General features: G+C 44.1%; 1 protein-coding gene across 1 annotated transcript in view; it reads left to right on the top strand.

Annotated features, from left to right (window-relative positions):
* Positions 1 to 25,702, top strand: part of LRFN1 (leucine rich repeat and fibronectin type III domain containing 1) — a 189,648-nt gene that overhangs the window by 105,572 nt on the left and 58,374 nt on the right. Inside the window, 1 exon segment of the mRNA XM_044268541.1 lies at positions 7,920 to 8,008. The gene's annotated coding sequence lies outside the window, so the exon portion shown is untranslated.

Below are 25,702 nucleotides of genomic sequence, written 5' to 3'. Positions count from 1 at the left end.
TATCATGCTGGGATTTGTAGTTGTGCAACAGCTGGAGAGCCTCAGGTCGGATACCACTTCTGTAGGCAAAACTAATATGCTGTGTTATGTCTAAGGAGGTAGCACATAAGACATGGATTTACTCTTCGATGCTCCTCAGAATTTGCACTAGTCATATCAGGTAAGCTTTGAGTGCGGCTTTAAATTCTCTACTGAGCCATAAATTTGAGAACCTAATGTCTGCCATCAGCCATATCAGCTGGTCTCGGTGCTCCATCCTTAGGTCCAGGGTCTAATGTGAGTTCTTTAAAATGACCAATGGTGTTGACTAGTGTTCAGTGAATCGAAGTCTTCGATACGAATTTCAGGATAAATTTGGTTTGCCGTGAAGCCGAATTTCCTTGTGCCTCGTGGTATAATCGATTAACCTGAAATAGTGTAAAAAAAACAAACACCATCTTGCTTGAAGTTCCAGTCCGAAATTCCGTGTGCAGTGACCTATGACGCCAACAGGCAGGCCCCATGAGACGTCATCTCGGGCCGCATGAGATTTCACATCAGATCTTCAAGCAAGATGGTGCCGGCCGGCCCGTCACAAGCAAATGCGTCAGGTAAGTATGATTTGTTTGCTCTTGTTTTTTTAATTTTAATTTTACATTCTGTTATATATTAGATGCCGCTATCATGTATAAACGCGGCATTTGAAGGGTACAATGACGGGGAGCAGCGCAATCGCCGTTCCCTGTCATTGCACACACTACTTACAAAGAAATGCTTTGGTTCATCTCTAGTGTTGACCAAGTGACCACAATGCAGGAGATCCGGCTGATCATCGATCATAGCACTTTTTGGACAGTATCTTGTTGATGAGAACGATAATTAACAGTGATAGGATTTATTTGGGATCATACTCATTGCATGTACCATATTGACGTTTTTATGGCCAGCTGGAACCTGTAGATACTACATAAAAATAATACTATGAGGCTAAGACAGGGGTGGATTGGCCATATACCTTTCAGGGAAAATTCCCGGTAGTCTGATGCCCAAGGGGCCATGAGCCCTCCTCATGGCCAGCCAGTGGACGTTTTTGGGGATGAATTTTGTGCTGTTGGCTGCAGTATTTTGTGATGGATTGTGGTATTTGGCTCTGTTGGAGTGGTGTAATGTGCCACAATTTGATATTGCCAGCCCTACCTACCTATGTTGGCCCTGCCTTCCATAAATTTGGACACAAATAGAAAATGGGGCCACTTTTAGCATTTTTTCCAGTGCCACTTTAAGTTCCCAGTCCGTCACTGAGCTAAGACATCCACTGTTGCTAAGCAGGAATACAAAGCACCTATCCAATCAGCTATGTGACACAACGGTTTGCATAATTCTACATTTTCAGTTACATAACAAAACAAGTGATAATGCAATTATTTCACCTACTGTATATAGTCGTCAAGTGTGAGAAATCATTTCCATAGGCGCCCTGTGTAAAATGAACATTAGCACTTAGGATTAAACAGCTATTTTTATATCTACCCATAAATTCTCAGGCTGTGTTGATATGATGTTTTTGTCCCATGTTTAATGTATATGCAGCAAGCCCATCAGGAGCCGGAGTAGAGGATGGGAGTGATAGTGGCTCTGGCTGTAGAAAGTCTATAACGGTGGCTTTCCTCACACTGTTGCTCCCTAGGACCTGGTGGCAGTCAGGGTAGCCATGATAAGTGTCTGTATGGGTGCAAAGCAAGGCAGGGCGTTTAGAGTGCAACGGCCGGTGTATGATGCAGGAGTCAGTAACCAGGCCAGACGTAACAGAATAAATGCCTTTTTTTTACTGAAGTGCAAGATAGGAGTTGTACTGTAGTACATCCAACGATAGCAAAACTCAGTTCCAATTGTACACAGTGCAATTCTTCCCAGATCACGATGTATGGAGATATGGCCCTTTTCCCTTTGTCTCAATTCTTTTATAGTAGAATCTATAATGGGCAATAGTACCCTTTCAATGTCCACTGAAGGATACAGAGTTTTAGAGATACGACTGGCCCAGGTGTGAAGGGTGTCTTAGCAGTATTCCCCTCACTGCAATAAAGTCTTAACAGCTTTTGGTAGCAGGTTATCTTACTGACTCCAATGCATGGCCATGAAGACTCTAAGTTCTCTAGTTCTCTCCATCATCTTACTCCTTCTCTCCTTCTGTAGATCATGCAGAGATCAGTGAGTCTCTGTAGCTTTTTGGGCCTATGAAGAGGGAAAACAAGTCACAGCTTCCTCTCTCCTTGAACTCCACTGTTGACCTAGTTAGGGTTGGGGGTGGGGGCAGCCCATAACTTATCTCCTACAAGGGCTGAGCAAGGATTGTTAACCCCAGCGGTGCCATCCATACCAGGTTATTCTGTGTGCAATACATAGCATGATATAACAAACATTACGTTATATAACATAATAAAACTAACAATTTGCTGATATCCTGTTCTCTGGGCTACTGCAAATACACATGATGTTTAATTTAAACGGATGCCTTAGATGTTGCCACACATCCGTCACAATAGGATTCTATTGTAAAACATTTATCTGTTTAGCGTTGAACACAGCCTTAATTGTACTGTGACATAGCCACCCCAAGGCAGTCTGGCTCCCAACATTTCCCTAAATTATACCCTGATCCACCCAGGAATGCCACAAACCTCCTAGAAATACTCACCCTTGGGAGATCCACATGTTCCACCCTTTATGGGTCAGTTTCCTAGGAAAATCACTATACATGGGATAGTTAAGAGATATGGGACAATCCTTTCTTCTGTTGAAGCCAACCCGAGAAGAAACCAACACTGACCATACATTTCTTATGAATGTAATGTGTGTACAAGTGATATATATCGACTGGCGAGGTTTGACACAGTTCTGGACCTCTAATATCTATTTGCCCTAATAGCGCACATGGGGTCTGTCAGTAAGAGGACCACTTTAAAATAGTTTCTTGCACTGCTGGAAACTAAGGGGGTCATTTATTAACACCGGTGTTTTAGACACCCGTCTTAGTAAAGCCCTGCGCTGGCGGACGCCGGCCTCTACATACTTCAGCGGATCCACCGCCTCTTCTAAATCTACGCCAGCTCCCTTGCTGCTGTAGATTTAGACTATTTTCATGCACTTAAAACAGGCGGAAAATAAAAAAATAGCCATCTGGACTCCTACTATCTGCAGTACTACTCATGTGTCACTGAAGATAATAGTCCAAGATTTTGGAGACAGCTTCCCTTTAAGAAAACCAGAAGTTAATATTGGTCGTGTGACCATGTGCAAATGAAATGATGATGGAAAGATCTCTCGATGAAGTAGATAAAAACAGATCATTTTCAATCAAATGGATTTTTCCACATCCCCCTGAAAAATGGTGGCTATGACTGAATGTTCACCAAATGGAATATTGCATGAGTTTCATTTGTAGAAGATAAAGTAGATAGTATGGAAATTCAGAGTCCAGCGATGACCACACAAACCGCAAGATGTTCTAAATTTTTGATGAGCGAATTTCTCAAAAATTCGATTCTGCCGGTTCGCCGAATTTTCCAGAAAAATTTGCTTTGATCCAAATTAATTTGCGATGACTCGCATTAACAAAAGGCTATTTCCGGGCTGCAGAGAGCCTTTCTAGTGGTGTAGAACACTGTGCCTTGCAGTAACACGTATAGGGAGTCTGCTGTGGTAGTGAAATAATACTGTGAGTCAGTATGACAGGCAGATGACAGGCGTCGCTCTTAGAATCACTGCACACTTCACTTATTTGGGCAGTCACAGGGCGAAAACTGACCAAATAACTCAAGTATGAACTCAGCCTTACAGGTCGATGTTAGCGCCAAGAAGAAGCGCATTCCTTTTACACCGTCGTCAGCTGATTCCACATAGATGTCTACAGAACCTGTTCTATTAAACGCTTATACAAGTAGAGTCCCCGACAAATATGACAATAAACGCTTTCAGCGCAAATAGCACCAAATGTGAACTGCGTCTATTTTTCTCGTATTGTAGTGAAATATGGCAATAAACGCTTTTAGCGCAAATAACAACAAAAGTGACCTGCGTAAATATTTCTCGTATTGTACTGAAATAGGCCACTAAATGATATCAGCGCAGTTAACAGTAAAAGTGACCTGCGTATATATTTATCTTTTTCCACAGATAAAAGCCACTAAAGGATTTTCAGCATAGCACTTGCACCCCAATAACTAATTGCTGGAATGACAGAGCTGTATTATGAGACTATCTGGATCCCCAAGTAATGTTTCCCTGCACTTGTAAATCGCTTTTTTTCACAACGAGTTTTTTCCTATGACTCTCCCTAGTATCTGCACACGTCTCTCCCTGCCTGTGAAATGATTCCTCTCACTATCCTTTCCCTGCACTAATAAATCGCTTTTTTCCATTTTATTTTTAACAATTAGGTTTTCTTTCACTCGCCTGCCTACACGTCTGTCCCTGAACAAAGTACGATGGTGAATGGCAGACTCTAAGATGGCTGCCGTATTTATAAGGCTGTGACATCACTGGGGTGGCTGGCTGCTGATTGGCTGCATGCATGGCATTATGGGTCATCCCGCCTTCCCAGAGTTCCTTGTCCCATGACCTCACATGTGTAGCCGGCTAGCCGCCATGTTGGGAAAAATTGCGATTTGTTTACACGAAGCGCGAGGAAATTTGCATTCGTTCAGAATCGAATTTTTCCTGAAATTCGGAACGAATTCGACTTTGTCAGCTTCGATTCGCTCATCTCTACTTGTGATGATGATTTTATTATTAAATGATTTTTGTATATTTTTGGAAAACAATTTTCACAGAAAATCACTGAAAATGGTGCACTACAATGGTAAATGCAAATGACAATATATGGCTAAACCCTCACGCTGATATTAAAATGAGACTTTTGCCAATATATTCTTATATCAAGAACATACCGGAGCCCGCGCACCCCGTCAAGGTCTCTCAAAATGGCACGGGACCTAACTCTAACCTACCTATGCCGTATGGACAATTTATGATAGGTGCATAAAGTCCGACATACAGCCAGCAGCTCCCAGTTACCTCCAGCATGAAATCACACATACAATGGGAGGAGAGAGGAGGCTGTGAGTCCCACCTATAACTGGCTCATGTGACGCAGGCTGCCCAGGTGCACCTTAATGTTACCCATAGATCAAAATCAAGGAACATTCAAACCTGAGGTTGCCCCACCTCTAGGCATACATATACAAACAAAGTCACAGAATAAAGTGGTCTAGAAGGCAAAAGATTCTCAAAACAATCTTCACACCTAAACTCAACCTGGATGTCATACATCTCATATAGTCAAGACCCATCCAGGCTAGAATTCCATTTTTTCTATTATTTATTTATTTTGCTTATATGGTGCCAATATATTCAGCGGCACTGTTTATTTATTTTGCTTATATGGCGCCAATATATTCTGCGGCACTTTACAGACATTTTCATCAGTCACTATCCCCATGGAGCTCACAATCTACAATCTACCAGGCGGAAACCCAACACATGGAGAACATCTGAACTCTTTGCAGATGTTGTCCTTAGTCAGATTTGAACCCCAGAACCCAAGGCACCAGTGCTAACCATTGAGCTGCCATGCCATTTATCTTCTCTGTTGTGAAATTACTATAGGTGTAGGTCCCACCTCTGAGACACACATCTTTCTCTAGAATGGTGCCTCCAAAGTGAAGCAAAGTGCACTGCACATGAGTAGCATGCTCTCTATTCACTTCTATGGGAGTTCTAAAAAAGGGCAGAGCGAGCACGGTTGGCCATTTGCAGAACTTCCATAGAAGTGAACGAAGAGTGTATGGCACAAGTTCGCCCATTTTTCCATTTCCTTTCTATGGGAGTTCCAGAAATAGCCAGCACTCTCAAAGAAGCTACCGGCGGATGGTTGGTAACTGGTGGAGCACCCTTATTCACTTTAAGGGACAAGTACTAAAGATAGGCGCAGGTCACAGAGATGGGACATGCTCCTATTTGACATTGGAGGCATTTCCTAGCAATATGCCACCAGTGTGTGAGATGGGCCACCCATTTAATTATATAGCTTTGGATGGAGTCAGAGTCTTGTGCACAATCTACCCCCCATTCTCATTGCTACTATTACAGAAGGCATTGGCAGAGATCAGTGGAAAAGATTCCTCCTCTTGTGGAGAAGAGACGTTCATTCCTTTCTGCCTAAACAATGGCAGCCACATCCTATGCTCAGCAAACTTGTCCTAGTGGCGCAGTAGCAGGAGAGAACTCTTGATGACAGTATTACTAGTCACACAGCCTTTAAATAATACCATGTAATACAATATATAAGGTCTAAACAATACTGCACACCTTGACCACATATAACCATCAGATAGTGCCTGAATAACACCACCATACTGTTACCAAATAATACGTCCACACCAGGACCACACATTGCCATTGAGTAGTGGCTAAATAAAATGCACTGTACAAATAACAATTTTACCACCATCTAATGATCACATGGTGGTAAACTACTAGTTCTACCTGGGGGTTCTGCAGAACTTGTTCTGTAGGTGAATACAGTGCAAATGAATTCAGTATATCACAAGTGACATTGCATGTAGTTGCAGTCATTCACTTTCTCTTTTGTTCTCCATCTGATGCAGACCACCATGACTACTTTTCCTGACCATGACTTATTAGATCTTAGCTTTCTAGCACCCTTCCAACCTATACTCACCCTGTACGCAAATTTCCCATCCTACTGCCTCTTTGAAATTACCTTACTGCTGCATTCCACAATACTGTGCTTGCTTCTTCCCTAGGTCCCCCCATATCTATAGTTACCCCCAAAATATTAGTGCCATAACAGATAGTGCCCTAGATGGTAATAGTGGTATATAACACAATCAGGTAATAACAGTGCACCCCTTTGTGCCCTACACAGCAATAGTGCCCCTTTACTGCCCAACACAGTACTAGTGTTTCCTTAGTGGCATCAAGTCATAATGCTGTAACACAGTATAGTCGTTACACAGTAATGGTGCCCCCCGCAGTGTCTATACACAGCAGTAGTGTCGCCCCTTTCTCCACCACAATACTAGTGTTCCCATCTCTGTGGAATCAGCTTAGTAATGGTGCCCCTACGCTGTAACCCTGCCCTCCTCACAGTAATAGTGCCCCCCTTAGTGCACCCAACACATTTAAAATGCCCCCTTTTGATCCCCACACAGTTAAAAGGCCCCTTAGTGCCTCAATAAGTTAAAATGTCTCCTTAATGGCCCCATACAGTTAAACTGCCCCCCTTTGTGCCCATACGGGTAAAATGCCCATTTGATGTCTGCACACACATCATTTGCCCCCTTGTTTCCCCACACACAATAAAGTGCCCCCACACATTTAAAATGCCTCCCTCTTTCCCACTCATGTTTACGCACCCTTTCCCATTATTTGTTGTAGAACAGGATGGCATTGCCCTCTGGCTGTTACCTCCTCAGCTGACCATCTCATCTTATGGGTCCCATACCTGGTGCTTATGTCCATGTCTTGGGATACTTTTCCTCCACTCATCTTGAATATAGAAGCACAAGAAGTCCCCCGGGGAAGATACCTTGTGTCTGTGGCTCACTTAATAATCCGTATTTAAATCTATTTCTTTAAACCTGAAAACAGTATTGATCTTTTTTGTGCCAGGAATCTTCGCCGTTCGTCTCGGGCTTGTAGAATTTAAGACTTAATCATGAAAACTGTCAGGTGTATACAGTAAAATGTTGCTTTTATTACCAACTTTGTTAGCACAATATAAAGTCATCTTTTACAACAATGAAATGCTGATTTCAAAGGTTTATTAGATATATTTGAGTTCATTGTTACATAACCCGAATGATTTACACACAGGCGTCTTTATGACTCTCATAAATGTATTTTTTAATTTCCAGATACAACTAAACTCCCTTGTTGCAATGTACACATGACAGCGACTCCAGCTTGTTAACTCCAAGATGTAATATCCCAGCACTGTTAAGAGGTAGGTACACATGTTCCCTTAATTTCATACTCTATTCCATTCTAATGATTTCACTAATGTGTATACAGTCATGTGAAAAAATTAGGACACCCTTTGAAAGCATGTGGTTTTTTGTAACATTTTTTATAAAAGGTTATTTCATCTCCGTTTCAACAATACAGAGAGATTAAAGTAATCCGACTAAACAAAGAAAACTGAAGAAAAGTCTTTTCAAGATCTTCTGTAAATGTCATTCTACAAAAATGCCTATTCTAACTGAGGAAAAAGATAGGACACCCTTGCCCCTAATAGCGAGTGTTACCTCCTTTGGCTGAAATAACTGCAGTGAGACGGTTCTTGTAGCCATCTACCAGTCTTCGACATCGGTCTGAGGAAATTTTACCCCACTCCTCAATGCAGAACTTTTTCAGCTGTGAGATGTTTGAGGGGTTTCTTGCACGTACAGCCCTTTTCAAGTCACCCCACAGCATCTCAATGGGATTCAAATCTGGACTTTGACTTGGCCATTCCAGGACTCTCCATTTCTTCTTTTTCAGCCAATCTTTGGTTGATTTACTAGTATGTTTTGGGTCATTGTCATGTTGCATGGTCCAGTTCCGCTTCAGCTTTAATTTTCTAACTGATGGTCTCACATGTTCTTCAAGCACCTTCTGATACACAGTAGAATTCATCGTGGATTCTATGATGGTGAGCTGACCAGGTCCTGCTGCAGCAAAGCAGCCCCAAACCATGACACTTCCACCTCCATGCTTCACAGTTGGTATGAGGTTCTTTTCTTGGAATGCTGTGTTTGGTTTACGCCAAACATGTCCTCTGCTGTTGTGTCCAAATAATTCAATTTTGGACTCATCTGTCCAAAGAACATTATTCCAGAAGTCCTGGTCTTTGTCAACTTTATCTCTGGCAAATGTCAGTCTGGCCTCGATGTTTCTCTTGGAAAGCAAAGGTTTCCTCCTTGCACACCTCCCATGCAAGTTAAACTTGTACAGTCTCTTTCTGATTGTAGAGGCATGTACTTCTACATCAACAGTAGCCAGAGCCTGCTGTAGTTCTCGAGATGACACTTTAGGGTTTTTGGAGACCTCTTTTAGCATCTTGCGGTCTGCTCTTGGGGTGAACTTGCTGGGGCGACCAGTCCTGGGCATGTTGGCAGTTGTTTTGAAAGCCCTCCACTTGTAGACTATCTTCCGGACAGTGGAATGGCTGATTTCAAAATCTTTTGAGATCTTTTTAAATCCCTTCCCAGACTCATAGGCTGCTACAATCTTTTTTCTGAAGTCCTCTGACAGCTCTTTTGCTCTCACCATGGTGCTCACTCTCACTTCAACAGTCAGGAGCACACCAAACTAAATGTCTGAGGTTTAAATAGGGCAAGCCTCATTCAACATGCAGAGTAACGATCTACTAATTATGTGCACCTGGTGTGATATACCTGTGTGAGATCTGAGCCAATTTAAGAGGGAATACATGTGAGGGTGTCCTATCTTTTTCCTCAGTTAGAATAGGCATTTTTGTAGAATGACATTTACAGAAGATCTTGAAAAGACTTTTCTTCAGTTTTCTTTGTTTAGTCGGATTACTTTAATCTCTCTGTATTGTTGAAACGGAGATGAAATAACCTTTTATTAAAAATGTTACAAAAAACCACATGCTTTCAAAGGGTGTCCTAATTTTTTCACATGACTGTATAAGAGATATATAGTAGAGCTGAATTGGTTATTGAACTTGAATTTAATGATTCTTCTGTGCATTGCGATACATCATTAAGGTTATGTTCACATTGCAGAAATACTGTGCCTGTCAAAATATCAGACACCACCATTGACCCTGTAAATCCAGTGTGTATGTATGAACAGGAGCTTAGTTCAGTGAATATTGCAATGGGCCGCCTCCGCACAGGGCCTTCTGTGTCACGCGTCCCAGGTGTAGGAATGCTTAGTGGTATAGTGCAGACTAAAATGTCTCTTTATGTGTGTCACGGTGCTCCTACCTAGATACCGCTGGGCTCCGAAGTAATAAATAGGGGGAATAATTGAGGGATTTGAAGAAATAACTTGAGTCCAGACCTTGAGATGAAGTTCAATAGCAGCTTTAATTGGACAAACGTTTCTCCAAACAGTTTCAAGCTTTGTCTTGGTTCCAGCAGGCTTTAGCATTAAACTGGCAGGCAAACTCAACTCTGCTATATCTTATCTCTCACTCTGCTGTACTGACAGGCTGGCTGTATAACTTCTGTATGCTGCACTTCACTTTGTTGAACTTTTCTCCTGGCTGCTGAAGCTTCAAGCTTTGGCCTCCATGGCCAACAAAGCTTAAGGTGCTCTGGCTGGCGTGGGCACATCCAGCAGAGACGTACATGTCCCTGCACACCCTTACCCTAGCTGGGGGTAAAACTAAACTAACTGGTCCCTACCCTTCCTACAGCAAGTAGGTCTAGCCCAGTACTCTCCAGAGGGCGGGTTAGAATGGAATGGGTAGTTCCATTCTCTCTAAGTACAGCTCTGCCGTGTTTGCTGCCACCTGCTGGTGAACCAGGTACATTACATAAACATAGGAGTTGCAAACAGATTAGGAATGCACAGTGTGAAGGACCTGGAAATAAATGCATAAGATGACATGAGGTTAGACCAATAAAGACAGTATCAAGGTACAGAAGTGGTAACGCCACTATGGGGTGTTACAGTATCACCTCAGGTTTAGCACGGTAGGGGTTACACCCTTTCTCTCCTTGCTCCGTGTGTTTTTGTCCAGCTGCCAACTAACTACATAGTTATCAGCTCCCCTATAAACTCCCACTTGCCTCTCTCAATCTTTGCCTGATCAATACAGGTCCTGCTCGGTTATGCTGGTCTGCTTTACCTTGCTATCTGAGCTATAATTGTTTTCCTGTAGGTATACTGACAGTTGCCATCCTGGACTTTGACCTCAACCCGTTCCTGACTATGAGTTAGCCTCATTCCTCAGGTACTCCACTCTGGGGCCCCTTATCCCCATGGGTCAGCAGCCTACCACTTTTGGGTGGTTGGCACAGTGGATCAACATCCACGGATCATAGCAACATGGATATAATGTCTGTAGTTTGCATCTTCTATGTTTTCTTTTCATTTGTATATCTCGTTATAGTGTTCAGCGAGATCTGCAAAGTAGGCCATGACTGAGAACAACAGCTTTCAAAACGCGTTAGCATCAGCAGTAATGGAACACGTGTTTTACCTTGTGGAAAACTCATGTCATAGCGACAGTATGCACCATAAATGTCCAAGCGGTGTTGGTCCCAGCTCTAGGACCTGCCTCTATCTTGAGAACAGAGCCCCGTCTCATGCATTTTAAATGGAGAAGTGGCCGCACATGCATGGCTCTCTCCATTCACTTCTATAGGACTTTCAAAACTAGCCTAGCACACTGTTTTTGGAAATCCCTTAAAATTTATGTTAAGAGCCATGCATGTGTGGACTCCTCTCCATTCCTGGTGGCACGAGACAGAGCCCTGTTACCAGGACAGAGGCAATTCCTAGAGTTGCAACCTACAAGTATTAGACATTTATGGCATATTCTTTGGATATGCCATAAATGTCCAGAACGGACAACTCCTTTAATGTTGTTCTACTAAGGCAAGTGACATTTTATCGCTATTGTTGTCAGACTGGTTCACTTCACATTACCAAACACTCTGCATTGGGAACATTGACATAAAATAAGGGACTCCCTCTATTAAGCAACTGATCTAGCCCAGAGCAGAGGGATTTTTCTAAATTAACCTTCATAAATTTGCAAGAGTATAGAGTACCTGCCAACACCTTGTGACCTCTGAACTTGAACAACTGAATATTAAGTCTGCACACTATAGGAACTGATCTCTCAATCAGTTTGAGGCACTTAAATCACTGGAGAGAGATAGATCCATAATTATTAAGTCTTCTGACTAGGGCGGCAATCTTGTTGTCATGGATCATTACAAGTATCGCAACATGTGTCTGGATCTTCTGAAATATCCGGATGGATATCGGTTTCTACCCGCAGTCCCCACAGCAGCCTTTGTGTCAGAGCTTAATACCATCTTAGGATCAGGGCTGGCTCAAAGGTAATTAATCAAACCAAATATAATTTCTTGTTAACTGAGGCACCACAAATAGCCACATTTTATGGACTCCCCAAGGTCCGTAAGGGGACAAACCCACTGTAGGGTCGCCGGATTGTATCAGGAGTAAACTCAATCACACAAAATTGTGGTGTTTATTAGGACCAGGTCCTTCGTCAATTTGTCCTATCTCTCCTATCGTACACCAGAGACACGATGGATTTTCTCAACCAGATTGAGACTCTCAGTTTTGATCCCTCGTGTCTTCTGGCAAGTATAGATGTGAAGTCACTATTGAAAAGGAAATCTGTAGTTTTGTTGTAGAAAAATTAATAGTGTAATCAGCTCGCATCAAAGTTTGTGTAAGGAAAAAGGTAAATCCATTCCCATCAGCCGCAGTCAGAGACAGACCCACTTGTTACCATCTTGATTGAATTCTGCTGAGCATCTCCTCCCGCCCTGCCCAGTGTCCGTCCTTTATTGACTAAACAAAAGGTGTAGAAGGGGCTGGCCCAAGACAAGGATACAGGAAGTGATGACATACAGGAAGTGATGACATAGGAAGATAAGCATTTAGAATAACCTAGCTAACAAACACATGTATACAATAATCTAACATTACCACTGGAGTGAACTTTATCCAGCCTTGCTCAGTGATCAATGCCAGATAAAGTTACTATGATCCACATGCAGGTTTATTTACAGGACAGCGTCATTATCTCCAGCGGCTGATCAGGCGCACTAGAGACAATAAACGCACGTTCCTTTAGTTTATATTGTTCTCTTAACAAATGCATCCACGCCAAGCCAATAAATCCGCGTCTTGCGCGGGGGCCCTAGCCGGCGGCAATACATGAGCCAACAAAACACTGCTCTGCTGAACACATCAGTCTCCCCCGGCCCACAGCCCAGTGCTTAGCACATGGACCATTCGCCGATGGAGACCCCTGCACCCAGCAGCTGTGACAGGACATAAACAGGAAGATATCCACTCCAATGGTTTACCCTGACACTGAGAGACATGATGACAATACACAATATATCAAATACACATCCTAATAAAATTTCCACAACACTATATAGTAGCATTCCACACGATAAAGGTCTCACAGCGGTGGCTGAATATCTGCGTACTCGAGGGACGTATTGTAGAGGACACAATCAGTTTGTTATCACACTCCTTGAATTTACCCTTCACCCACAATTTATTTTTGTTTGACAGGCGATTCTACCACCAGCTCAGGGGGGCGGCAATGGGGAGCCCCTGTGCTCCCACATAGGCTAATCTCTTCCTGGGCTGGTGGGAGGATAATATCATTTTCCCTGACCATGATATGTGGTGGAATAACAAAATAACATTTTGGTCAAGTTATATCGATGACATGTTTGTACTGTGGAATGACAAGGAGGAGGCGTTTGTTACTTTTGTTGAAGCATTGAACATAAACATCGGTCTGAGGTTTACATGAGTTGTACTCTGAATGTATCACTTTTTTGGATGTTAAGGTCAAGAAACAGGGCGACAGACTGGTTACGACAATCTTTAGGAAACCGTCTGCCACCAATGCTATATTGCATTGGAATAGCCACGGTTCCCCCACACTTAAAAGGGTGATCCCCAGGGGCCAGTACCTTAGGGTTCAAAGGAATTGCACGAACCCTGAGGAATTCTACACTGAGTCTAAAAAACTTTACAACAGGTTCACTGGGAGGAGTTATCCTAAGACCACCCTAAGACAAGCACTAGGTTGAGATAGAAAATATATTTTGGTCCCCAAAAAAACACCGGAAGATAAGCAATTATCCATCTCATTTTTAGCTATGCCGTGGCCAATCCTGAAATCAAAACCATCCTTGACAAATACTGGCCCATCTTATTGATGGACCAGGATCTGACATAGACTATGTCCTCGTACCCTAGTATTACATACCGCAGGGGTAGGAGCTTTAAGGGACCGTCTTGTACACAGCTATTACTTGGCACCGGCTGTTACTGGCAACTGGCTTGACCGACGTCCTACAGGGATGTTTCGTGTGGCACTTGTGAGGCCTGCAGTTTTATCTCTGTTTCCAAAACAATCACAGGCTCTGCCACCAATAAGACAATCCCTATCCACAATTTCATTAATTGTAAGAGTAAAGGATTTGTGTATATTTGCCAATGTCCCTGTCCTATGGACTACATAGGTAAGACCTTCCGGTGAACTGAGAAGGAGGGTCTGTGAGCACGTTAATGATGTATGCAAAAAGGAGATCACACCCGTAGCAACCCATGTTAACGAAAAGCATGCAGGGGACCCACGTGTACTTAAATTCTCTGTTTTAGAGATGTCTCCCCCATCACCGAGGGGAGGAAAATTGGAAAAGAAAGATCCTTCAGAGGGAAACTCAATGGATCTACCGCTTTAGGTCCCAGGCACCATTCGGTCTTAACGTTCAATTGTTTCATTTAACAGGAGATCTTTTGTTTTTGTTTGTATTTATATGCATAGTTGTGAAGCCCCCCTGTGTTTCTCCTTCTTTGAGCACACCACCTCCGCCTCTGGATACCTTGTGCCTTATACTTGCCTTGACAACTACAAATTGATGCGACCTCACAGCACATGTCGACGTTAATTAAATTAGTGAACTAGCAAATGGTCCAATAGGACCTAGCTACGTCTTGTTTCATGCGCTGTTGTATTTTTATAAAACATCACTGTTATTTGTCAATTCTCTTAAAAACACGATGTAAATTAGTGCTCATTAAACTATGACAGATTAAAACTATCCGTGGCCAGGGTTCGCTCCCTCTTTAGCTCTGTATGCCGCTGCGTTTGTGTTGCTTCACAGCAGTTATATTATCTCAATGTCAACTATAGCCTGGTATCGCGGCTTGTAGTTACCTTGTTTCTATTTCTATATTAGCTATAATTTGCTCCTATATTTGGAGCTCCCTCACTGCCACTGAGCCTAAAAACACATACACACATACACCCTGCCTCCCGACATGTTTCGCTGGACACCCAGCGTCTTCAGGGGATCGTGCAGGTACGGTATGTGTGTTTGGGGGCGGGGACCATCTTTTAAAGATTTGTATCACGATTACATAATTATGACTGCCTATGGTGTGGTTTCTAGGCGTCCGTCTCACCCCTTTTTGCCACACCTCCCTCGTTCCGAGGAGTTTCTCCTCCAGCCGCGTCTTCAATCTCGTGATGTATCACACAAGTTCGCGCATGCGCGCCAACTTAGAAAAAAAGTCTCTCCTGACAGTAAGTATTCGGTGAGGGACTGCGCAGGCGTGCGGACTTTGAAATATTTTCCTCATCTAATTTGTACCAGCCCCCTGAAGAACCCAAATTGGGGGAAACGCATTGCAGAAATATGTGTTTTAGGTCCCACGTGGTGAGGATGGTTGGGGGTCATCAGGCCTAGGCACGAGGACGGTGTAATCCTACCATCAGGGGTTGTCTCCGGGCTGAGGCTACAGTAGGGTCGGTGTAGAGAGAGAATAAGACACCCCCCCCCCCCCCGCCGTCTCTTTGCCTCTTGGCCATTGTCCCTTACTTCATGTTTTGTTTTGTTTTGGTAAAATTTTTTAGTATTCAGTGATATTTGGTATCTAGTGATATTTGAGATATACTGTACCTGGTTTGATTAATTAGGCACTCGGTTTGCCCCCTGGGTGACCTTTATCTGTAGGTCCGTATTCAGTTTTTAATGGTCTGTTTTTTTTTTAGTAATTACCTGTCAAGAGTGTCTTCCACTGTGGAGGACCTAGTACATCCCTACATTATACATTGGTTTCAATGGCCTTTATGTAATGCTTCCTTTCCCCTGCAGGGGAGCTTCAGTGGAATTAAACAGTTACTGCCAGGATCCTCTGCAGATTACAGGTGATCAATGTGGCGGACACCAACAGGGAACCCTTGCGATCATTGTAATTTTTGCTGATCCTTATAGCAAAAGGGGTTTTTCCTAAGCAGATAGTCCCATTAAGAGACTACAAAAAGTTATTTCAAAGAGGGAAAGAGGACAAAGATAGTGGACCCTATCGAGTAACATATCACAATCAGGAGGTGGAGATGAAAGCTGTTGTCACGGCTGAGGATGGGGGAAATCCTCAGCCGTGTGTTGTTAGAGGATGTCCGGTCGCTGCTTGGCCAGGACCACAGCATTAGGGAGCAGGTCACCTCCTATTGCGTCCCTAACGCTGACCCTGTCTCCTGTCAGTATGAGCCGACCTTGATGGTAGGAGGGCTCATACGCCGGAACCTAAAGTCCCTACAAGCCCTCAAGTCGGCCCTGACCTAGGTGACAGAGTAGGACAACCCACTCCTCCAAGACAGGGAGGATCAGGAGTCCCAAAGGCCAAGCTGTAGAGAAAAGGGGAACACGAATGCAAACCAATGTATATGGCAGGCGCTGCACTAGTTCCAGCCACCTGCCACAGCCCTGCTGACTGGACCAGTGTGCAGGAAATCTGAAGTCCACAAATACATCCACACACCGGAACCCAGATACATGGCAGCAAACAACTATACAAGAAAGCATAGACCGAACATCACACAGACAAAGACAAACTGAACTTAAACATAAACTTAAACTTATGACCACAGTGGTGGCTCTCACAGGCAGATCAAATACACAGGAGGCTGCTCCAGCTAGCAGAGCTGAAGCAACCTACTGCACCATGCAAGAGACTCAGGCTATATAGGCCAAAGTGGCCACACCCACCGGTCAACCACACCCAGTGACATCAGACACACTGGGAAGGGAGTTAACCCTTCCAGCACACAGAAGGGAAAACACACATAAAAGGGAAAGTGCCCAACAGAACACACTGTGGCTGTTGCCGCTGGCAATGACATGGGTGGCAGCCGTCCAGGGAGTCAGCCGAGGGCCGGGACAGTGCCACCACATGTACACAACAACCAAACGTTGCCACGGGCAACCACAGTGCGGGGAATGATGTCCGTGCGCACACAAACATAAAACACAGTGCACACCAGACATACAAACGTGCATACACACACAACTCCCCGGGAACCGCACACAAAGCTGATGTCCGCGGCAACCGCACTGAGGCCAACTACATTCTGCCTCAGCTGCGGTTGACACAACAACCAAAACCGCGGACAACTGTATGCGGCTCCCAAGGAGTCACGACCATAACCGTGGCCGTGACAGCTGTATAACTATTATTCTTCTAAAAGGGATGGTCAGTTGCCACTTCCTTAGAAGGCATGGTGCTCCCCACACCATAATGCTGGCTTACCATAATGATAACCTAATGAATAGTGTGACATAGAATCTATGTGCTATATGGGAAAATAGAGTAAGCATAGGCGTAACCACAGCATGGGGCAGTATGGGGCCACACCGAGGAGCATAATAGTGGTTTATGTCCATTGGCAGAATAATTTCTTTCCCAGGCATCTACCTTTTATGCCCAAATAGCATGGACCCAAGCAAGTTACATATTACAACAAAAAGATCGAAGAAGAGGATAAAAGCTGATGGGCCAAACCATTATCCTTGCTAAAGGAGGGCAATGTCTCAAGCAGTAAAGAGCATCTTCCCTAGCCAATGTTAAGGGGTTAAAGTCTATTTCCATCTGCGGCACCGTGTTCGCCTTTCTCCTCCTTGTCATTGAAGATATCATGCGGTCTTCTTCCCTACTAGGGCATCTTGAGCTGAAAGAATGGGGTCACCCTGATTGAAACTCTTCTTTATTCATCAAGGTTGAGAGCTGCAGGAACCACGACCCTCAGCACTGGCAGGATTTCACTGGGTGCTGTGTAATAACTATGTACGTTCCAGCCCCCCAATGATAATAGCTAAACGTTTGACTCTCCTGGAAGCCCTCAGATTGTCCACCCCTTTAATAAATAACTTGGTGCATGCTCCCAGCACATAGTGGCCTCCTCAGTAGAAGTATCCAGATGCCTAGTCAATGGCAATGAGTTTTATGCCTTAAAACATATAGAAAATAGAAATATAAGAAATACAGTGACATTGCAGATATACAGTATATGTGTCCTTGGATGTAGCCATGACAACCTGGATGAAAACTCCCATTGTTTATATCACAGGCTGCATGTGGAGAACCGGAAAATGGAGCAAAATGAGGTTTATATTTAAAATTGACATTTACTTCATTGCTAAACAACTTTATTTAGGTCTTAGACATGTAGCCTGGAAAAAGGCAAACTGAGTCCTTTTGATACAGAGCCATTGGCACGCCGTTTGCCTCTGTATGGTGCCTTCAATATGGCATCCAGTGTACTTATTGCCATGGTACGGGGCCCATAAAGGTAAATTACAGCTTCCTAATACTAATACTCCCCTGATACGACTGTGTGCATTAAGCCTTACATGAAGTATAGAACCCGTTTAAAATGGCAGTCTCATGAAGACAAAGCAGCCTTCAGTTAAGGCATATGGATGTCATAGGAGGCATTCCATGCTTGGGGGCCTTCTCTGTGAGCTAGAACAGAGACTCGCTATGTAGTTTCAGCTTATAGACAGTTAGCCAGTCAGTCTCCCTATACATTTTCATAAATTCATGGTCCCATAAAGAGGTCTGCTTATCTCCCACATTGATAGCATATCTGGTTGGTGCAGGTCCCATCTCTAGGATCTGTACCTATCTCCAGAATGGGACCCCCAAAGAGAAGGAGAACACACTTTGAATGTGAGGTGTGCTCTCCATTCATTGCTGTGGAAATTCCAAAAATGTCTGAGCAAGTGCATTCAGCTAGTTTCGGAAGACCCATACAGGTGAATGGAAAGCATGCCATGCAAAAATGGCCACAACTCCATTTATGGTTATGGTACCGCAGGCACTCGGCTATTTTTGGAAAACTCCCATAGCGGTGAATGGAGGGTGGCCAGGCATGCAGGGCTGCTCTCCGTTCACTTCTGGAGATAGGTAGGATCCACACCTATCTGAGGCTACTTTCACACTAGCAGCAAGGAACTCCGGCAGGCTGTTCCGGCTGGTAAATAGCCTGTCAGATCTGTGCTGCCGCTAGTGCACGCCTGCCCCCGGACTACCACTCCGGCCCCATTGACTATAATGGGGGCGGGACGGAGTTCCGGCGGCAGAACGGCAAACATGCCAAGAGGCGGCTGGAATAAAGCTATGACATGGCTAAGGCCAAGGTTAATCACATGGAGTACAGTATGGCCCCACAGATCTCTACATTATGGATGCCTACAAAACAGATCCATAATACAGTGTGCATGAAATAAGAGCTTAAAGTGGTTTTCTCAATAATATTAAACATTGTGGTGGTATTTCTGATCATGAGGGTCCATCCTTTGAAATTTCTACGACCAATGGAAAGAAGGTGTCACGTTCTTTGTTGTAGACTGCGACACATGTTTCAGCATGTATGGGCTTTGCTCTCTTCTCCTGGTTCCTCCCCTGTCTGGTGATGGACGGGTTAACTTCCTGGCTGCGTGTGGCGACTTGGGTTTTATCACCTGTGGCTTCCAGGCTGGAGTGAGTTGTACTTCAGCCTTTGTTGGTGCTTGAGTTTTGCTCCTTTCCTGGGTGTTTTGGGTCTTCGATGTATCTCCGATGTCATTATTATTATTATTTATTATTAAAGCGCCATTCATTCCATAGCGCTGTACATATGATAAGAGGTATACATACATAATACAGACACTAAGCATAAATAAGACGAGTTACAAACTGGTACAGAAGGAGAGAGGGCCCTGCCCGTGAGGGCTTACAATATACATGGTATGGAAGAAGGACACAGTAGGTGTGGGTGAAGTTGGTCATGGCAGTATAGAGGCAGCAGGGTCACTGGTTGTAGGCTTGTCTGAAGAGGTGGGTTTTCAGGTTTCTTTTGAAGGATTCCACTGTAGGTGAGAGTCTGATATGTTGGGGTAGCGAGTTCTAGAGTATGGAGGATGCACGGGAGAAATCTTGGAGTCGATTGTGGGAAGAGGCGATAAGAGGAGATGAGAGAAGGAGGTCTTGTGAGGATCGGAGAGTGCGTGTGGGGGTGTATCGGGAAATTAGCTCAGAGATGTAGGGAGGGGACAGGTTATGGACGGCCTTGTATGTATTTGTTAGTACTTTGAAGTGAATTTGCTGGGCAATGGGGAGCCAGTGAAGGGATTGGCAGAGGGGAGAGGCAGAGGAGTAACAGGGCGAGAGGTGGATTAGTCGGGCAGCAGAGTTGAGGATAGATTGGAGGGGTGCGAGAGTGCTAGATGGAAGGCCATAGAGGAGAGTATTACAGTAGTCTAGGCGGGAGATGATGAGGGCATGTACAAGTATTTTCGCAGATTCAAAGTTAAGGAAAGCACGGATGTGGGAGATGTTTTTGAGTTGGAGGCGGAAGGTGGTGGAAATGGCTTGGATGTGCGGTCTGAAGGAGAGGGCAGAATCCAAGGTCACTCCAAGGCAGCAGACTTTGTTGACCGGAGAGAGTGTGCAGCCATTGATCGTGATAGATAGGTCTGTTGGGAGGGTTGAGCAAGATGGGGGAAAGAGGATTAATTCTGTTTTATCCATATTAAGTTTTAGAAAGCGAGAGGAGAAGAAGGATGATATAGAAGATAGACATTGTAGGATTCTTGATAGTAAGGTGGTGATGTCTGGACCAGAGAGGTAGATTTGTGTGTCGTCAGCGTAGGAGTGTCATCTATTTTATCCCGTTTGTCTACCTTCCCTTCACTACCCTTGCATATTTTTGGTGATGTTTATGTTTTGGTGGTTGTTACATGTCTGGTCTGGTTGTGTCTGTAGTCCAGCATATTTGCTGGACATGTTTCCTGTGTGGTGTGCCTGGGAATAGGAAGATTTTTATACAAAAAACTTTTCAGAGACCCAAAAGTCCTTTTAAGGACTATTGTGTGCGACAGCAGCAATATATATTTTTACCTCATCCTGCGCTAAATACTGTGTAATAGGCCACTGCGGACAGTTAAATTATTCGCGCCACATCTCCTGTTTAAGGTGTGCGCATCCCTAAAATATCAGTGACATCCAGTGCACTTTTTCTGTAGACGGTGTCCGCTGCGGACAGTTAAATTATCCGCGCCACATCTCCTGTTTAAAGTGTGCGCATCCCTAAAATATCAGTGACATCCAGTGCACTTTTTCTGTAGACGGTGTCCGCTGCGGACAGTTAAATTATCCGCGCCACATCTCCTGTGTACATTGTGCGCATCCCTAAAATATCAGTGACATCCAGTGCACTTTTTCCGTAGACGGTGTCCGCTGTGGACAGTTAAATTATCCGCGCCACATCTCCTGTTTAAAGTGTGCGCATCCAAAAAATATCTGTGACATTCAGTGTACTTTTTCCGTAGACGACGTCCTCTGCGGACAGTTAAATTATCCGCGCCACATCTCCTGTTTAAAGTGTGCACAGCCCTAAAATATCAGTGACATACAGGGCACTTTTTCCGTATACGGTGACCGCTGCGGACAGGTAAATTATCTGTGCCACATCTCCTGTTTAAAATATCAGTGACATCCAGTGTACTTTTTTCCGTAGACACTGTGAACAGTAACATTACCTGTGGTACCTGTATAACGTCTTTGTAAAAAACTTTGCGCTTACACTTCTAAATCCTACGCTACTGTACGCTGGACACGTGGCATGAACTGCCGCTCTACGCCTTGGAGGTGCTGGCCTGCCCTGCAACCAGCGTTTTGTCTAAGTGGGTATTTAGTGCTGCTGGTGGCATTATAACAGATAAGCGTATACTCCTGTCAACTGAAAATGCTGACAGGTTGACTCTTATAAAAAATGAAAAAGGCCTGGATTGACCATGACTTCTCGACTCCACCAGAGGAAAGCTAAATGTGTTGTTTATAATGTACTGAATATACTGTAATCCCATGCACCCCTTCCACCACAAACAAGGGTATATGGTTGAGTCTTCCCTTTCTCCTCTTCCATCATATCAACACATGCTTATTCGTTGCATATAATGCCCTCGCATATACTGTATGCCCTTCACATATAATGTTTTACAGGGTCAGCTCAGCTGCAGGCCCTCGCCTATAATTTTTTACAGGGTCAGCTCACCAGCAGGCCTTCGCGTATAATTTTTTACAGGGTCAGCTCACAAGCAGGCCCTCGCATATAATTTTTTAGAGGGTCAGCTCACCAGAAGGCCCTCGCATATAATGTTTTATAGGGTCAGCTCACCAGTAGGTCCTCGCATATAATTTTTTAGAGGGTCAACTCACCAGCAGGCCTTCAACTACAATCTTATACAGGGTCAACTCACCAGCAGGCCCTTGCATATAATTTTTTAGAGGGTCAGCTCACCAACAGGCCCTCGCATATAATGTTTTACAAGGTCAGCTCACCAACAGGCCCTCGCATATAATGTTTTACAAGGTCAGCTCACCAGCAGGCCCTCACATATAATGTTTTACAGGGTCAGCTCACCAGCAGGCCCTTGCATATAATTTTTTACAGGGTCAGCTCACCAGCAGGCCCACATATAATTATTTACAGAGTCAGCTCACCAGCAGGCCCGCACCGAAAATCTCTTACAGGGTCAGCTCTCCTGCAAACCCGCACCTAAAATCTTTTACAGAGTCAGATCACCTGCAGGCCCTCAACTAATTATACCTAATATGTAATTTGCGTGCTTGCTTCCTTGCTTGGATGTGGTAGCTGTAGCTGTTTCTCAGGCTCCCTCTCCGGAATCAAACCCTGATTCCCTGTTACCTGTAGTCACCATGGTTTGCGCTGACAATTATTACGGGGACGTGCGATTGGCCCCAGGTTATCTAGAGTCCCCAGAGCGGCAGCAGGCCATCACACATAATGTTTTAGATGGTCAGATTAGCAGGCCCTTGCTCCAAATGTTTTTGAGGGTCATCAGCAGGTCATCAATCATAATTTTTCAAGGGTGTATGATGCCCTCCTTATGTGTAACAAAGGGTGTATTGTAGTGCCGGTTCCTTGTAATTCTTTCACTTAGTGCATAGGCTTTAAGAGTGTAGGAGTTCCACTACATGAACAATTGTACCACAATGTGACTGAGCCCCTCCTTTATGTGATATACAGGTTGTATCGGAGTGGCTCTTCCTTGTAATTTTGGCATCACTTGCACTTTATATACAAGTAAATATACAGGAAAGAATGTTTCCTAACAACTTTTTCTCTAAAATCTATTTTATCTTCAGTTTTGTGCGTATTATTGTCAGTCTGTAAAAGTGGCGTACTACTCGGAGAACATCGTTCACAGCAGCGACCTGGGAGTCCAAGATGCATCCAGACATCCTCCACATGCTGTTCCCGAACCATTTCAGTGGTGTTTCCATCAATTTATGACCTATGAACCAGGCACTCTCTTCTCTTCAGAGCAGGGGTGCCTGGTTTAATGCTCTGGTTCTCCCATTAATTTCCATTATACTCAGGGTGCTCGATCAACACTAAAGACCACTCCTCCTGGTTCTCAGATACAAAACATCTCAAGTAAGTCTCCAGACTCTGATTAGTGCGCTCCGTCTGTCCGTTCGACTGAGGATGAAAAGCCAAAGAAAAGGACAGTTGTATACCCAGTTGAGTACAGAACTCTTTCCAGAATCTGGAAACAAACTGAGTCCCACGATCTGAGACCACGTCAGAGGGAATGCCATGGAGTTTCACAATGTTGTCAACAAATACTTGTGCAAGTGTTTTGGCATTAGGTAGGCCCGGTAAAGCAATAAAGTGCACCATTTTACTAAAGTGATCAACTAACACTAAGAATAACTGTCTTTCCTGAAGAGTTAGGTAGATCAGTGATAAAATCCATAGATAGGTGAGTCCATGGTCTGGACGGGATAGGTAACGGAAGTAAAGATCCGGAAAGGCTGAGTATGTGTCACCTTAGCACGTGCACAGGTGGTACAGGCTGACACATAGTCCTTAACACATTTACGCCACACCGGCCACCAGAATCTACAAGATATGAGGTCAGCAGTGGATCTGCTTCCAGGGTGTCCCGAAAGAACTGTACAATGATGTTCCTCAAACACCTTGTGACGCAATTGTGGCACAAATAGTTTCCCAGAGGGACACGAAACCGGTGTGTCTCCCTGAACCTCTAACACCTTTGTCCATCCAGTTCGGCCTGTTATACTGCAAGTTGATCCAGAGGAAGGCAAAAAAAAACCTGTGAGGTAGAAGCCAATTTTCCCCACTTAAGAGGGAAAAAATTCCTTCCTGACTCCAATCAGGCAATCAGAATAACTCCCTGGATCCACGACCCCTCTCTAGTAGCTATAGCCTGTAATATTATTACACTCCAGAAATACATCCAGGCCCCTCTTGAACTCTTTTAGTGAACTTACCAGCACCACCTCCTCAGGCAGAGAGTTCCATAGTCTCACTGCTCTTACCGTAAAGAATCCTCTTCTATGTTTGTGTACAAACCTTCTTTCCTCCAGACGCAGAGGATGTCTCCTCGTCACAGTCCTGGGGATAAATAGATGATGGGAGAGATCTCTGTACTGACCCCTGATATATTTATACATAGTAATTAGATCTCCCCTCAGTCGTCTTTTTTCTAAAGTGAATAACCCTAATGTTGATAATTTTTCAGGGTACTGTAGTCCCCCTATTCCAGTTATTACTTTAGTTGCCCTCCTCTGTACCCTCTCCAGCTCTGCTATGTCTGCCTTGTTCACAGGAGCCCAGAACTGTACACAGTACTCCATGTGTGGTCTGACTAGTGATTTGCAAAGTGGTAGGACTATGTTCTCATCACGGGTATCTATGCCCCTTTTGATGAAACCCATTATCTTATTAGCCTTGGCAGCAGCTGCCTGACACTGTTTTTTACAGCTTAGTTTGCTGTTCACTAAAATTCCTAGGTCCTTTTCCATGTCAGTGTTACCCAGTGTTTTACCATTTAGTATGTATGGGTGACTTGCATTATTCCTACCCATGTGCATAACCTGCCGCTTCTCTGCCCAAGCCTCCAATCTATCCAGATCCATCTGTAGCAGTATACAGTCCTCTTCCGTGTCAATTACTTTACACAGTTTAGTGTCATCTGAAAAAATTTATATTTTACTGTGCAAGATCATTAATAAATATATTGAAGAGAATAGGGCCCAATACTGATCCCTGAGGTACCCCACTAGTGACAGTGACCCAATCTGAGTGTGTACCACTAATAACCACCCTCTGTTTTCTATCACTCAGCCAGTTACTTACCCACATACAGACATTTTCTCCCAGTCAAAGCATTCTCATTTTATATACTAACCTTTTATGTGGTACAGTGTCAAATGCTTTGGAGAAGTCCAGATATACGACATTGATTCGCCGCAGTTTCATAGAAACTGATTAAATTAGGGTACTTTCACACTTGCGGCATAGGATTCCGGCAGGCTGTTCCGTCGCCGGAACTGCCTGCCTGATCCGTTAAAACGCATGCAAACTGATGGCATTTATCAGATGGATCAGGATCCTGAACCGTATGACAAATGCATTGAAATGCTGTATCCATCTCTCTGGTGTCATCTGGAAAAACGGATCCAACATTTATTTTTTTCAAATTTTTTGCGGTCTGAGCATGCGCAGACCGCAATGCCGGATCCGTTTTGCCAGAACACTCGGGGCCGGATCCGGCATTAATGCATGTCAATG

Source organism: Bufo gargarizans, chromosome 9 (assembly GCF_014858855.1).
Source record: "Bufo gargarizans isolate SCDJY-AF-19 chromosome 9, ASM1485885v1, whole genome shotgun sequence".
NCBI lineage: Eukaryota > Metazoa > Chordata > Amphibia > Anura > Bufonidae > Bufo > Bufo gargarizans.
This window is presented reverse-complemented; position numbering and strand designations above follow the sequence as displayed.